This window comes from Monodelphis domestica, chromosome 2 (assembly GCF_027887165.1).
Source record: "Monodelphis domestica isolate mMonDom1 chromosome 2, mMonDom1.pri, whole genome shotgun sequence".
NCBI lineage: Eukaryota > Metazoa > Chordata > Mammalia > Didelphimorphia > Didelphidae > Monodelphis > Monodelphis domestica.
In genome coordinates, this window is record NC_077228.1 from 145,307,981 (window position 1) to 145,323,659 (window position 15,679).

At 38.8% G+C, this 15,679-nt stretch overlaps 1 long non-coding RNA gene across 1 annotated transcript; it reads right to left on the bottom strand.

Annotated features, from left to right (window-relative positions):
• Nucleotides 1–11,575: 11,575 nt before the first annotated feature.
• LOC103100168 (uncharacterized) lies at nucleotides 11,576–15,326 on the bottom strand. Its single transcript, XR_461792.3, has 3 exons — nucleotides 15,111–15,326; nucleotides 13,158–13,231; nucleotides 11,576–12,612 (listed from the first exon to the last, which is right to left on the bottom strand). It is a non-coding gene; the product is annotated as an uncharacterized LOC103100168 (long non-coding RNA).
• Between the last annotated feature and the right edge of the window lie 353 nt (nucleotides 15,327–15,679).

Consider the following 15,679-nt stretch of genomic DNA (forward strand, 5'->3'; position numbering starts at 1 on the left):
TTCTATGGAGGGGGAAGGAGCCTGGGAGATTGGTGTCTGGGTGTCTTGTTTCCAGGATGACCAACTCACTGAGAGAAACCCCTTTTCTATCTCTGTCTGCATTAGTCACTCCCTCCCTCCACACATGAGGCCCGTGGCTAGCAGATGAAGCCCATGGCTCAGCCACAGCAAGCTTGAGGTCACTGATGGACACCAGATTCATCTGCATGTCTAGACTTAGAGTGAAGACAAGAAGGGGTGGAGGGGATCTCTGAAAAGCCAGGACAGCCTGTTGTGTGGTGCAGAGCTTGAGGAGAAAAAGCCTCCCAAACTAAGGACTGACTCTGTTCAGCTCCTCTTCCCACCTTGGAGAAGTTGCCAAGGAAATTTTCCAGAGTATTTTACTGGAGGAAAGAAAGAGTTCCATTCATAGGACTACATGTGCCCACTGAGTGGAGCGTGAGGGCTTTTACCTTCTTAGTACTGGTCTAAGAATGACTGAGAAGACTCTTTGTTTTTTATATTACAGGCAACTAAGCTATAAAGTGGATAGAGTACAGGAGTTGGAAGACACTGGCTGTGTAACCCTGGGCTAGTCACTTCACTTCTATGTGCTTCAATTTCCTCATTAGTATAACCATGGGAATACTAATAATGGCACCTACCTTGTGGCAGCTGGGACAAGTGAGTGGGGAAATGGAGAGAGTGCTAGCCTGATGTCAGGAAAGACTCATCTCCTGAGTTCAAATCCAGCCTCAGACACTTAGTAACTGGGTGACCCTGGTAAAGGCAATTTATCCCATTTGCCTCAGTTTCCAAAATGAACTAGAGAAGAAAATGGCAACCCACATCTTTGCTAAGAAAACCCCAAATGGAGTCATGAAGAGTTGGACATGACTGAAATGACTAAACAAAAGTGGTGTCTAGGTGGCTCAGTAGTTAAAGCATAAGTCCTGGAGTCAGGAAGACAAGTTCAAAATTGACCTAAAATAGCACCTCAGTTCAAATCAGACACTAGCTGTATAAACTTGGATCTAACTCCCTCATTTTATAGATAATGAAACTTTGGCTGAGATTAAGTGACTTGTCCAGGGACACACAGCTAGTAAATAATTGAGGCAGGATGTGAACTCTTCTAGACTCCAGTTGGGCTCTACACTCTATTGAACCACTGTGGTGTTTTGCATTTTTTGCAGCTTAATATCCCTCAGATTATAAACTATGTCGTATTCAGGTGAGCTCTTTCACTTTTTTTTTTTTAACAATTTGCCAACACCCTAGATAAGTTGTTGAAAGGAAAAGTTTGGACAATTTGAGGTCCTCTTCCAATCCTACTGTGTCATGCCCCTCCCACTCCCCTCTTTTGAGCTTTAGGGGTCATCATTAAGACAAGCTAAGATGGAAAGAAGGAAAAGGTAGAAATACCCACTAACACAAGAATGTAGCAACTATATGTACAGGTATTGGCTTCCATAGCAATTGCAAAAAAGAAGAAAAGAAGCAAAAAGGAATGAGGAGGGAAAAGAGAGAAGAGAAGAGAAGAGAAGAGAAGAGAAGAGAAGAGAAGAGAAGAGAAGAGAAGAGAAGAGAAGAGAAGAGAAGAGAAGAGAAGAGAAGAGAAGAGAAGAGAAGAGAAGAGAAGAGAAGAGAAGAGAAGAGAAGAGAAGAGAAGAGAAGAGAAGAGAAGAGAAGAGAAGAAAAAAGAGAAGAGAAGAGAAGAGAAAAGAGGAAATGAAGTAAGAGTGAGGAGAAGAGGGGAAAGGTGAGGGGTAGGGAGTACAGAGGAGAGAAGACAAAACCTTCAAAAGAGCAAGGATCAAGGGATTTGGGTTATGCAGAGGAAAATGGAACAAGAAACAAGACTTTCTGGGACATAGAAGACCTATGCATATAAACTCCTTTAATATAAGGCATTTAACTAAAAATGTATTATTTGGTGGGTACAGAAGGAACCCCAGATCATTAATTTTCACAAGTGAGAATATTTAAGAATCAGAAAAGGAACTGAAATGATCCTCAGAACAAGACAAACTTCCCAACATTCCAGGCAAACACTGAGGGGATGGAGGGAAGAATGTAAACTCATTGAGCTCAGGAAATTTTTCATCTTTGTGTCTGTCTCAGCCAGTACAATGCCAGGCAGCTAGTAGGCATTTAACTTATATTGGCCATTACAAAGAACTTTCAAATTTGCATTATATTTTTCAAGTGGGAAAGGAAAGTACTTGATGAATACAAAATATTATTTTTTAACAGTTACCACTTATAGCATTTTTAGATCCAGAATTGAAAGAAACCTCAAAAGTTATACAACCCTACCATTTTAAAGATGAGGAAACTGAGTCCTAGTGTATGGGACAGGGTTGCAAAAAGTGGACTCCATCACTGTAATAGAATTCACAAACTCAGACTTATAAGACAGCAGTTTATTTTTTCAAGAAAGTAGATATTCCCAGGTTTGGATGCTTAAGGAATGCCAATGCCTTGAATTCAGAGTACCAATTTCTAGAATTTCCAATCACATCTCCCTCCTCCCATCCTTTGTTAAGTTCAAAGATGTAACAAGGTATACATATGCAAATGGAACATGAACCCTTTTTGACTCAATGGCACCTACAAGAGATAAGGAAGTTACAGAGTAGTGAATTTCCATCAATGGAGACTTCTTGATTCCAGAAAACCACTGGACCCCTCAAGATCTTTGGAATTTTAAAGTGGACAAGCCAAAAAGTTTTGTTTTCAGAGAAGGGGCTATTCTCATTCTAAAAGGTCTAAGGGGAAATACTAACTTCTACCCAGGTTCTGGAAGATATTGGGAGGCCTACTAAAAAGGCTTAAAGAAACACTTCTTATGGGAAAGACACATTATATCCCATTCACTAGGAAAATTAAGTAGCTTGCCTCCAAAATTTGAACTCAGATCCTCTGACTCCAGAGCCATTACTTTTTACCCTCTATCATGCTGACTTCTCTTGTGACCCTGAGTGGCTATAGGGCACTAAAACAACCAGTTAAGAAGTGAAAATTTCAATTAACTGGCTGGATCAACTGACAAAGGCATTTCACACTTAGGATATCCAAAACAAAACATTATTCAGTAGCTTTCTACCAATATTTTCCACGTTCCTACCTTCCTTGTTTCTGTGGAGAGCCCTGCCATTCTTCCAAGTTCCCAACCTCCTCCTCCTTCCCTTCTCCTTTGTTTTTTATGTCTTCAGCATGTAGCCTAGCACCTGGCAGGTACTTGATCAATGATTACTTGTTGACTGGGTAAATTACTTAAACCCAGTTGCCTAGCCCTGACTCTTCTTCTGCCTTGGAGCCAATACTTGTATCAATTCTAACACAGAAGATAAGGGGTTTTTTTGTTGTTTTTTTTAAAATACCTCTTGAAATGAATTATATTGAACTAGTTATTTTATCTATGCAACTTCCCTTCTGCTCTCCTTGCCCCCCCCCAAGTAATAGTTTATTTGTTTGAATTTTCTGCCCAAATTTCACTTTCCCTGAATTACGTGGATTTTTTGTGATATTTCATATTTGTGAGATCTTAAATAATCCACTGCTTCATTTCAGTTTCTTGAACTGTAAATGAGAGTTGGATTAAGTGATCTTTAAGATCTCTTCTAGCTCTAATACTTCATGAATTTGTTAAGCAGACTTTTTTAACCAGAGGAGAAGGGTATGATACTTAATTTTGTGTCCATTTTCCAGCAGAAAGGAAAGATTTCTTCCACATATTCCTGAAAAAATTCTGTTCTCCAGAAAGCTATCTTTCAGGATAAGGCACGATACTAGACATTTAGCTTCCGGTTTTTTTTAATGGAATTCAGAATGAGCTCCTACAGTAAGGTACCTAATACTGGACCAAAGGGAAGAAATCTACAAATTTCCAGGGTCATGTTTGGTTGAGTGGAACCATTCTCTCCAAAGCAAAGAGAACTGGGGATCCAGTTCCATGGCCCTCAGCTTGCCACTTTTTTCCATCACGTGAAACTCCCACCACCAAAAAATGGCTTGCTTTACAACACTTTCATTTTGCCAAATTTTCAAGAGCTTTTTAAATGGAAAATAAAACAAACACTACCAGATGCTGTGGGAGACTGAGGAAAAAGTGACAGTAAGTGCAGAACATTAGCTGGCCCCAGAATGTCCCGAGTGTGACCATTGTGAGAGTTTGAAATATGCAGTGGGAACAAGGAGGGCACAAAATATGTCAAGTAAATAAATAGTGAAATCAAAGAAAGACTCTTCTGATGTTTTAAGAAATTTAAGAAAGTAAGCAAACACTCTTGGGATATCTTTTATGACCATCTTTGCATTTATGAAATGGAATTATACCAATATTGGCTTTATTGGGTTAAGCTGGCTCCCAACCAACTTATGGCATGCCAACATGGAAATATAGAAGTCCCCAGTTTATTTAGTTGGGAGGTAGAAACCCCAGATTTTGACCTTGTCACAGGAGAGTTTCCCCCCTGAGGGAAGTCCCACTTCACCAGACAAATAGACATCCACTTCAGCTTTGGTGCAGTAGGTAGCACGTCAGTCTCACAAGCTGAAGTCCCGAGTTCGATCCTCAGAAAGAGGGAGTGATATACTGGGAAAGGCTTCGGGAGTCAAAAGAGCTACTTGACTTTGGATGGGGAAGTGGATGTCCATTTTCTGGTATAGTAGGAACTTCCCTCAGGGGGAAACTCTCTTGTGACAAGGTCAAAACCTGGGGTTTCTACCTCCCAACTAAATAAACTGGGGACTTCTAGATTTCCACGTTGACAAGGTCTTTTGAAACATTTCTTACCTTGTATCTGCATTATATATGTGTTTTGTACATATCTAAAAAGCTATATGTTGTCCCCATGCCATCGCCCAACTTTAGGATGTAAGCGTAAAGGGACAGTTTTGCTTCTTTGTATCCACAGTACTTAGAACATAGTTGATACTTAATAAATGTTTGTTGATCAATGTGAATAAAAATTCACATCGATGTGAATATAAAATATAATCAACACTTATTTAATAGAAATAGTATTTGATTTGGAGTTGGCAAAACAGAAATATTGTAAAGTGGTCAGGTTTGAGTGGTGGGAGCTTCGTGTGATGGAAAAAAGGGGCAAGCTGAGGGCCATGGAACTGGATCCTCAGTTCCCTTTGCTTTGGAGAGAATGGTTCCACTCAATCAAACATGACCCAGGAGATTTCTAGATTTCTTCCTTTTGGTCCACTATTAGCCTGTCAGCTTCCTAACAATAGGAATTGGTTCTGAGTTCCATTTAGAACCTAAACAAGTCTTCCATGCTTAGCAAAATAATTAGAACATAGATGGTACTAAATAAATGCTTATTGATTAATTGTTACTTGAGCACCCATTTTACCAGTTGTGTAGCCTTGGCCAAATAGCTTTCCCTCACTAGGCCTTAGTTTCCTCATCTGTATAAAGAAAGTCTGTTTCAGGGGGCAGCTGGGTGGCTCAGTGAGTTGAGAGTCAGGCCCAGAGACAGGGGGCCCTGGGTTCAAATGTGGCCTCAGATACTTTCTAGCTGTATGACCCTGGGCAAGTCTTGACCCCCATTGCCTAGCCCTAATTGATTCTAAGAAGGAAGGTATGGGTTTAAAAAAAAAAAGTCTATTTCAGTTCTAATATTTGGTACTTCTATGGATGGGGCTAAAGTACTGGGTTTCTTTTTACGATGTTTCTTATCCCATTCATTTTCTCAAGGTTCTTTCAAGAAAGTGATTCTAAAGGCACAGAAGTAGGCTTTCTAAGGCTCTTATCAAAAAGTACACAAAGTAAGCGTTTATTTTAACTTCTGGGTAGTTTTTAAAATAAGTAGTCTTTAACATAAGTTATCATGGTTTAGAATTTATTGATCAGCTGTTGGTCAATACTACAAAGCCATAAAGATTAAAACCTCTACATATACTACCCAAGCTTCTTTGGGACAAAATAAAACAAAACAGCTGATGAGAAAGGAAGATTAGATACAGATGGAGAGAGGGCAGCAAGAAAGGAGCAGGAAAAATTCCTGAGAATACCTCTAAGTCAATCACTTCTCTAAATTTACAACTGGGACCTTGAAAGCAACTAAGAACCATTAAAAAAAAAAAAAAAAACTTGTAGCCCTGCAAAACCCCATATGTTGTCATAGCAACAGAAATTGAAGAATTACGAAATTGTTAAGGCATCAGGCTACCCCTGTGACATGTGGGGAAACACAAACCCACCCTAACATACATGGAAACCAGAGAGGAGGTGGGGAGGGGGAAATGAGAACTATTTCTGGTAATAGAAATGAAAGCAGCCCAGCTGTTAATCCATGGCTACAAAAAACATTAAACAGTCCTTTCAGTTATAAGACAAGGGAAAGGGTAATAAATATATTTTATCTTTATGTGATACCTTTCATAAAAGGATATTAAAACATTTCACAACCATTATTTATTCTCCAAACATCTTAGTAAGGGGAAAATCATCTCCATCTTATGGACAATATATTCAGTTTAGTTATATATACCAAAATATTTATAGCAGCATTTTTTGTCATTACAAAGAATTGAGAAGAAAAATAAGTAGATATCCATTGAATGGGGAATGGTTAAAACAAATTGTGGTACATGAATGTACTGGAATAATACTCTGCTGTAAGAACTTATGAATATGATGAAAACAAGGAAGCATATTTTCCTCTCCCATCATAGCTTCTTTTTTTTTTTCCATCAGTAAGTCCAGGTCTCAGAGTTCAGTGGTACCTCATTCAGGTATCTGTACCTTTCCTCTAATTCTTGGGTTCCTGCTTTTCCCTCTGACTATGGGGAAGATAGGGCTTCTTTCTTTAATCCTTCATTCCTCCAAAACAGCACACAACCTTTTTCAGAAGTTTATCTCAAAAAAAAAAATTAATCACTATGTACTATGAGAGAATAAACTAATGAAAAGAAGGACTAGATGAGGGCTCCTCCTGTATTGGCCAAGACATAACATGCACACGTGCCACGGGAAGGCTGCTCTGTTCCTCCTCTCCACCAGGCCCGAGGACATTGGCTCACAGGTGGCTTGATGGTATAGTTTGGGCAGGTGATCTTGAATAGTTTCGCCAATGCTGGTCTACTCATTAATCTTGGTCCTATACACTAACAAATTGTGGGGAGATTCTTCATTTTTTTCTTAACTTTCCCCTATTCTAATTCTTTGCCTCAATTTCCTATTTTCATGTTTTTCCAGTCAGTTCAACTAGTAAGCCCTCTTTTATTTCTTTTTTTTTTTAATATATTTTATTTGATCATTTCCAAGCATTATTCGTTAAAGACATAGATCATTTTCTTTTCCTCCCCCCCACCCCCCATAGCCGACGCGTAAGTCCACTGGGCATTAGATGTTTTCTTGATTTGAACCCATTGCTTTGTTGATAGTATTTGCATTAGAGTGTTCATTTAAAGTCTATCCTCTGTCATGTCCCCTCAACCTCTGTATTCAGGCAGTTGCTTTTTCTCGGTGTTTCCACTCCCATAGTTTATCCTTTGCTTATGAATGGTGTTTTTTTTTCTCCTGGATCCCTGAAAGTTGTTCAGGGACATTACACCGCCCCTAATGGAGAAGTCCATTACGTTCGATTATACCACAGTGTATTAGTCTCTGTGTACAATGTTCTCCTGGTTCTGCTCCTCTCGCTCTGCATCACTTCCTGGAGGTTGTTCCAGTCTCCATGGAACTTCTCCACTTTATTATTCCTTTGAGCACAATAGTATTCCATCACCAACATATACCACAGTTTGTTCAGCCATTCCCCAATTGATGGGCATCCCCTCGTTTTCCAGTTTTGGGCCACCACAAAGAGTGCAGCTATGAATATTTTTGTACAAGTCTTTGTGTCCATTATCTCTTTGGGGTACAGACCCAGCAGTGCTATGGCTGGGTCAAAGGGTAGATATTCTTTTGTCGCCCTTTGGGCATAGTTGCCCTCTTTTATTTCTTAGCATGTTTGCTTCTAAAATTGTCCTCCCTAATCCATTCTTACGATTCTAAGTAGTTGACTAGCTAGACAGAAGCTCCCTTCAGTGATCACTACTACCTATTCTCTCATTCCTCAGTTGCATCCCTTCAGAGTCTATTCCACTCTTCCTTACTTATCCTTATGAGAAAGGTGGGATCCTCGAAGTTGCCTGTTTTATTTTTTAACAATCTCTGCTTCATGCTAGACCTATACTTGTCCACTGAAAAATGTTTAGTATATATTTTCTATTTATCTATATGTATCTATTAGATATCCCTATTAGAATGTAAGTTCTTTGAGGGCAGGGAATCTTTCTATTTCTCTTTATATTCTTAGCAGTTAAAGATGTGGATTTTGACACTTCTAGAAACAGTAAGCTTGAAAGTCCAGTGACTCTGTGCCAAGCTGATAGGCCAAGATGGCTGCCTTCAGACCTGGTTCTCTTAGTAATGAAATCTGACTTCTATATTAAGTTAACAAAAGGTTTAATATTGCAATATATCAAGGAATGGGATGGAAGGGAGGGCTGAGGTAGTTTCCTAACACTATTAGCTCTATTACTTCACCCTCTGAGCTAAGAGGTTCATAGAAATTGTATTAGGAGATTATTTTAAGAGGAAGATGATAATTTCAAGATCAGATCTGCCAATCTCCTCCCTCCTCCCTCTTTTTTCCCTTCAGTTCATTCTTCTGTTGATATCACTGAAATCAGCTCTCCTCCACATTAAAGAACCTGTCTTTTTTGACTTGCTGCTAAGTATCACCTATATTCTCTGTCTGTACTGAAAATCCCTAAATTCTAGTTATCTTGACTACAGTCACTCCAAAACAGTCTTTGGGAAGGCAGTCTAGTTCAGTTGCTAAATAAGAATGGTGACTGGATGTTAGAGCTACCCAAGAGCCTTTAAGGCAAAAGCCTGAAAGTCTCCTTGATTATGGACAGATACAAGTCTCTTTAGGCTGGGTTTCTTCTCAGGAATACAACAGAATCTTAAAATTCAGGACAGGAACAAAGAGGCAGGAACAGATGGAAAGCTAAGTGCAGAAGCTGGGAAGCTGGTCCTAGAGCTCCACTGGCAGGGCAAACTCTCTTCTTAGGGAAGGTCAGTTAACACCTCCAGGAAGTTATCCCTCTAAAATTCCAATGCAAATAGGAACTCCCTCTCCACTCCAGGCTTCAAGTTCCCTTTTTATTCAATCCTAAGGTTCCTTTGGAAGCTTTTCTTTTAAGTTCCTTCCTTGAATTTTCCTGCTTTGCAACCTGTATTTATTTCAAACTTTCTTTCTTATTCCTCTGTTCTTATAGCAGCTAGCACAGGTTTCCGGAACATTAATAGGTATTTAATTATTGCCCGTTAAATTGAGAGATAGGCATGGAATCAGTTGAGGATAGCAGGTAAGATCAGGGTAAGCAGAACATAGGACTCAATATTGTATTCAATATAAAAGAAACAATAAAACAAACATTTGTGATTTCTTAAAAGCAGCATATTTCTTTCACAAATAAATATCTGCAAAGCATAATTATAAAAGTTATTCAGAAGCAACGCTTAAACCCAGATGCTTTTTACTCCCAAGGCTGACACTGTCTACAAAGCCAAACTCCTGCTCAAGCAGGGGATGTGCTGATAAATGTTTAACAACTGGATTAGAGGCTGTGAGGGGGAGGGAGGATATATATATATATATACTCAAGACAGATTTTGAAGCTTAATCTGCATTATTTGCATTCTCTTCAGCACTTTCTTAAATTGAGAAAAATCAAGGTGACTCTTGGGCAAGTCACTTAAACCCAGTTGCCTAGCCCTTATTGCTCTTCTGCCTTAGAACCAATCAATTCTAACACAGGTGTTAAAGGGTTAAAAAAATGTAGACAATCAACAAAAAAGTTAATCAACCCTGATTTGTAGTGCTTGCTGATTTCTAAGGTATAAATGATAATTTAATTGTTAATTTAATAATTGGCTCTTACAAGCCATTTTGAGTTTCTATGCTAACACAGTCCATAAAGAAATGCCCAAGAATCAGATTAGCAGGATTTCTAGAATCAAGCTGGGAATGTGAAAAATACTCAGATTACATAAGAATATAACACAAGCTTTACAGTTATATCAGACAATACATTGGAATATCATTAGCTAATAATATATTCTATAGTGATAGCACTTAAAATTCATGTGTTTTCACATTATATTTCATTTTTGTAGGATTTTTTTTTAATTATAAAGACATCTACCTATTGTCTGCATTTGAGAGGAAATGTGACCTAGTAAAATGAGGGCTAAGCTTGGAAGCCGGAGACTTGGTATAGAGAATTAATACTGAATTGTGAGATTGTGAAATCATTTTCTCCTTAAGCTTCCCAAACTTGAGGCTACTCCCAAATTCTGCCCCCCAACGTCCACAATCAAACTGGGTTGGGACCTTCCTTCTTTTGTTTTGATCTTAAAAGGATTGCTGGTGGACTGATCAACCATATTGAACTTTGATTTATTTTAAGGTCATGTGGCTGATAAAAGCATGTACTTATGATTTCCTTTTATGGATTCACTCAGCCTCCTTTTTGGGAAAGAGGCTAGCAAAAAGCATCTATTCTTTGTTCATGGGAATTACATGCCCTATTATTAAATAATTTTATTCTCAAAGAAATGGTCTCATATTCTTTATTGGTTAAAATCTGAACACTATACTTGGGTTTAAATACTAGCTAAGACATTTACTAGCTTTTTAACCATGAACACATCATTGTACTGTTGTTTCCTCATCTGTAAAATGACAAGATTTGATAAACTTATTTATTTATAAACCCTTACCTTATGTATTGAAGTCAATACTGTGTATTGGCTCCAAGGCAGAAGAGTGGGGGTCAAGAGACTTGCCTGGGGTCACACAGCTAGGAAGTGTCAAGGTTTGATAATTAAATGATACCTTCTGAGAATAACATTTTAAGAATGATTGGAAACAGAAGTTCAAATCCAGAGTGTGTATCAATTACACTCAAAGCTTTTCAAAGGGCCAGTTTCTCAATCTCCTCCAATCAGCTCTGTCCAATCTCTCTTGTTATGTGCCTGCATGCCATTCAGAGTGTTCCTGCTTGGCTATTGACCTGAATGTTAGGTGTCCCATGTCCCATGCACTCAAAAAGTCTCTTTGGCTGGTCTCCCACCCTTGTCACCTGGCACACCACAGTTGACAACCACAGAACTACATACACTCTTTTGCCAATTCTAAAATGTTAATGAAACTCACCATTTGCCACCAAACAGTGCCACCTGGTGACTTACCTGGGCTAGAGCAGCTGCCAGCCAACCAGCTGTTTATTTGAATATCATAATAGTATGACTTTAGTCATAGTGATTACTGTAGAAATTATATAGGATCTGGAACTTATTTCTGGTACTACATGTAACATAATAGAGTTGAACACCCTAATGCAAATACTAACAATATGGAAATAGGTCTTGATCAATGACACATGTAAAACCCAGTGGAATTGGGTATTGGCTATGGGAGGGGTTGGGAGGAGGGGATGAAAAGATCAGGAATCATGTAAAAATGGAAAAATTCTCTTAAATAAATAAAAATTTCAATTAAAAAAATAATAGTGCTAAATAGTGTCTAAGATCTTGTCATATTGTAGTTTGTTGCAAACTTCTTCACTGAATCTTCAAAGGAGAGAAAGAACCACACAACAATCTGAGGGAGCATTCTCTGTTCTTGATGTCTTTGGGTAGCTATCAGGGCATTAACTTCATCTAAGAAATACCTGAATCTTGGTGGGGTCAATTAATTTAAACTTAGAGCACCATTCAGAACTGTGTAGCAATGGCGGTCATGAACTCCCCATACATTTACAATTTATTACCTCTAAAAGCATAAGCAAGTCTTAAGTTTATGGGCCAAATTTTTCCACATCAAATCATTTTTCCATTCCTAATTGTCAACTTATTTCATAGTACAAACACTGAGGGTAATGGGGGATTCCATTTGACAGAACATTGTATGAACAGAGGTCATTGTTTTCCTAGTACTAGGCTGAAACTGGATGATCAGGTTTTGTGGAGGTTGAGCCAGCACCATAGAAAATGAATTAGGTTATCAGTAGAAGCTCACTGCATGGACTCCTTGTACAAGCTGAGGTTTCAGGTGAAGTGTTTCGAAGGATTTACATCTCACTGTAAGACTTGACCTGTATTCAACAAAATTGTTTCAGTTCAGTTTATTTAGCAAAGACCAGAGTTCTCTCCCCTTTCTTCTCTTCCTTTTTTTCCCCCCCTACATTAGCATCAATGATTTGGCTGATAGTACCACTAGTATTTGGTCAGACATTCTCTTCCTATAGATGCAAATTGTTTAATGACTGTGCTGCTGCCTCCTGCTCATCCACTGCCTGGTAGCAATTGTCTGTGGCCAGAGTTCTGGGTGGAAGGCCAGCACCTTGTTTATCAGAAACAATGGTTGGTGTAACAAGCAGACTGGAGGGAGATAAGTTGGAGGAACTTTTCAGCAGTGGTCCTCCTGGTGAGGAAATGCCCTCTAAGGGAACTGTAGCCTGCTTCCCCTCAGAGGGGGCTTGACAATACTCTTCTCTTGTCCTCAAATGTCTCCAGCAGCAGCAGCTTTTGCCCATTGCTTCTCTGCACTAGAGAGGTGGAAAAAGGAAAAGACTCAGAAGGTTAATCAGCACTCACCTTAGAAAACTACTCAAAGGCTAAGTAACTTGTATAGTGACCCGACAGACCATCATCATATGTCAGAAGCAGGATTTGAACCAGTGTTCCCAGCTTTCAGGCAGGCTTTCTGAGCTGAGCACTGGACTAGGCTGCCTCTTGTCCTTAAGGTTCTACAAATTTATGTCAAACACTAAGGTCTGATTCCAACATGTAGAGTTCCCATGCCAAAGAAGACTGCTCTTCCTCCATTATACCATCACAAGAACCTCTTCCTCTCAACCCTCAAAATTCCTGGAAACTTGACACCCTCCATCAAGACTGAACTTCAGGGCCAACTAGTTGGTTCAGTGGAAAGTGTGCCAGGCCCAAAGTAAGGGGGACCTCAGTTCAAATCCAGCCTCAGACATCCTAACTATGTGGCCCTGGGCAAGTCATTTCACCCCAATTGCCTAGCCCATAACTCTTCTGCTGGAAGAGAAGAGTTAAAAAAAAAAAGAAGAAGAAATGTAATTACCGTACGTGTTCGGTTTGAGGTACGACAGGGCAGGTGGTTCATTTTCAGATTTAAAAAAGTAAACTTCAAAAAAGCTATAAAGAGAGCAATCCAAATAGTAAAAGAATGGATGAGTGTGAGAGACTTAAATATTACTTTAAAACATTCCATGAGCCAATGGCAGGACAGCTGAGAGTAACAGCAAGAGAGGAAGCTGAGAGTAAACTCTAGTACTCTCAGCCCTTTGTCACTCACGAAGTCCTGGGCTGGGTGTCTTCAGATTAGACCCCTCTTTGTATCAGATTCCTGCCCTTTATTTCTAGATTTAAAACTTTTTTGTCTCCAACCTTAGAATGTTAAAATGCTTAAATATACCCACAGTAAAACTATTTTCCAATTTTTTGAAGATGTTAATTAGTTGAATGTGTTCATTGTAAAGTCATGGTAAAGCTATTCAACATTCTGTTCCCAATCATTGTTAAAATGATATAATCCCTCCTGAAAAGCTTGATTACATCAGAATTCTCCTATAAGTAAGAAATCTTTTTTGTGAACTTTTGGCAGTTGTCTTTGGTCATTGGCTTGAGACAGTACCCCTTCCATATCTTTTTCTCTCTCAATAAAGCATTATATTTCAAATTATGGTTTCTCTCTTCATATTCTTTTTTTCTTAGTGGTTAAAGAGAGCACACCCTGAGATTTTCAAGGTCCCCTCAATTTCCACTCCATACAGTACCAGCTAGTATTGGTAATGGCACAGAGAGAAGTAATAGAATATGAACAACAAATAGTTTCACTTTTTTTTCCATTTCAGTCCAATCTAAGCAACCATTGGATTTAGAATTTTTTTTCTCTCCCATACCTTCTTCTGTTGCTTACTCTCTGCTTTGAGGACTGCTAAAAGCTGATTACCTCTAGCCAGGCTTATACATTTTAATTGAGACTCACACCCAGTGAAACATTTATTTGTAGGTCCCAGAAGGAGGTAACTTTTGGGGGGGGGGGGGGGGAGTAAGCACAACAGAAAAGAGTATTGCATTTGGAAGTGGGAGATCTGGGTATAAGTCCAAGTCCCTGGGCCAGTTTATTAACCTTGTGTAAGTCTTCCATTCTGAGCTTTTCGGTCAAAGCATCACAGGAATAACCATTCTAGCCCTTAGAGAGAATTATTGTCTGGAACAGCTCCATAGAAGTGAAAGCATCCTATAAAATGGAAGTTCTAATAAAGCTAGATTTTGGAATAAGCACTTTAGGAATGCTAATTTCCTGAGGAATCCACAGATTATTAGAGTATTTATTTCAGCCATTTAGCTCATGGATCTAAAGCTAGAAGGGAAATTTCATAGAAAAGAGCTTGGAATTAGTAAACAACAACAAAAAAAAAGAATTAGTAAAATTTGTCCAAGAGTCACATAGGCAATAAATATGAGAAGTAAGATCTCACTGTACCACTTAAGTAGAGATCTACAAAATACTTCTTTACTCCACAGAATTATTCACAGGTTGCCTTATTATTAGAGAATTGGCTGAGCTAGTCATGGTTCCTGTGACAGTTCAGTTGACTGGAGGTAACATTTGGAAACAGAAAAATTTCACTAGAAAGAGGTTCCTCTAGTACCTCCTCCCCAGAGTCAGTGTCTAGGCCCCACATTTCTTATTCAGAAAGGTGATCAGCATCCTATGTATTTCCCTCATTCTTCCAGGTCTTGCAGAAATATCCTTCCTCACCAGGGACTGATGGATTATCTCCCTCTCCTAAGTAAGGCCTTGAAGTTTAGGGGAGAATAAGAACACTATGCTTTTTTCTTAGTATTCAGGAGATACCCAAACAATTGGAAATGAGTGGACAGAAGGAACTCTTCAGGAGTTCTAAATACTAAACATGAAACAAGAACTGATTCTAAAACTAGTACAAGTCATCAAAAGAGAAATTAAAATTTGAGAAGAGAAAACAATTGCCGGAAGCAATCTGACCTTGAAGCTGAAGTGTCCTTCCTTTAGTTTTTGGTCTCAGCTCACCAACTAACCTCTGATAATTTCAATTGCTCTTTAGGGTCATAACTTGCACCAATTCTCAGGGTTTCATCAGCTCTTTACTGTTAAGTTGTTCACTGCTTCATGTTAAGTAGTTGCTTTTTAACCTTTTAAGCACTGTAAAACTTAAAACAAGCCTTTTGACAAGCAGGCTGATGTGCAGATGGAAAATTTGCAACACCTGAGCTACACCAGCATCCTTTAAGTTACGTCCTCATTTTACGTAAGGATGCTTAGGAGATACATTTGGCTGAGACCAACGATGAGGGGCTCTTTTTTTCAAAGCTTGTGCTTTTGGTAAAGTGCTGCAGGTGTGAGTGTCTCTCTTTGCTCTGCTCACTTGAAAGAAACTTTTTTCTTTATCCTCTCTTTTGATTTAGTATAAAAATCTTACATATTTTAAATACTGGGAGCATTTGTTCATTTTTACTTCTACATTGGTCATCTATTTTCAAGATCAGGAAGTTACATGAAATAATAAAGTTAGTCAACTTTAATACACCGAGATG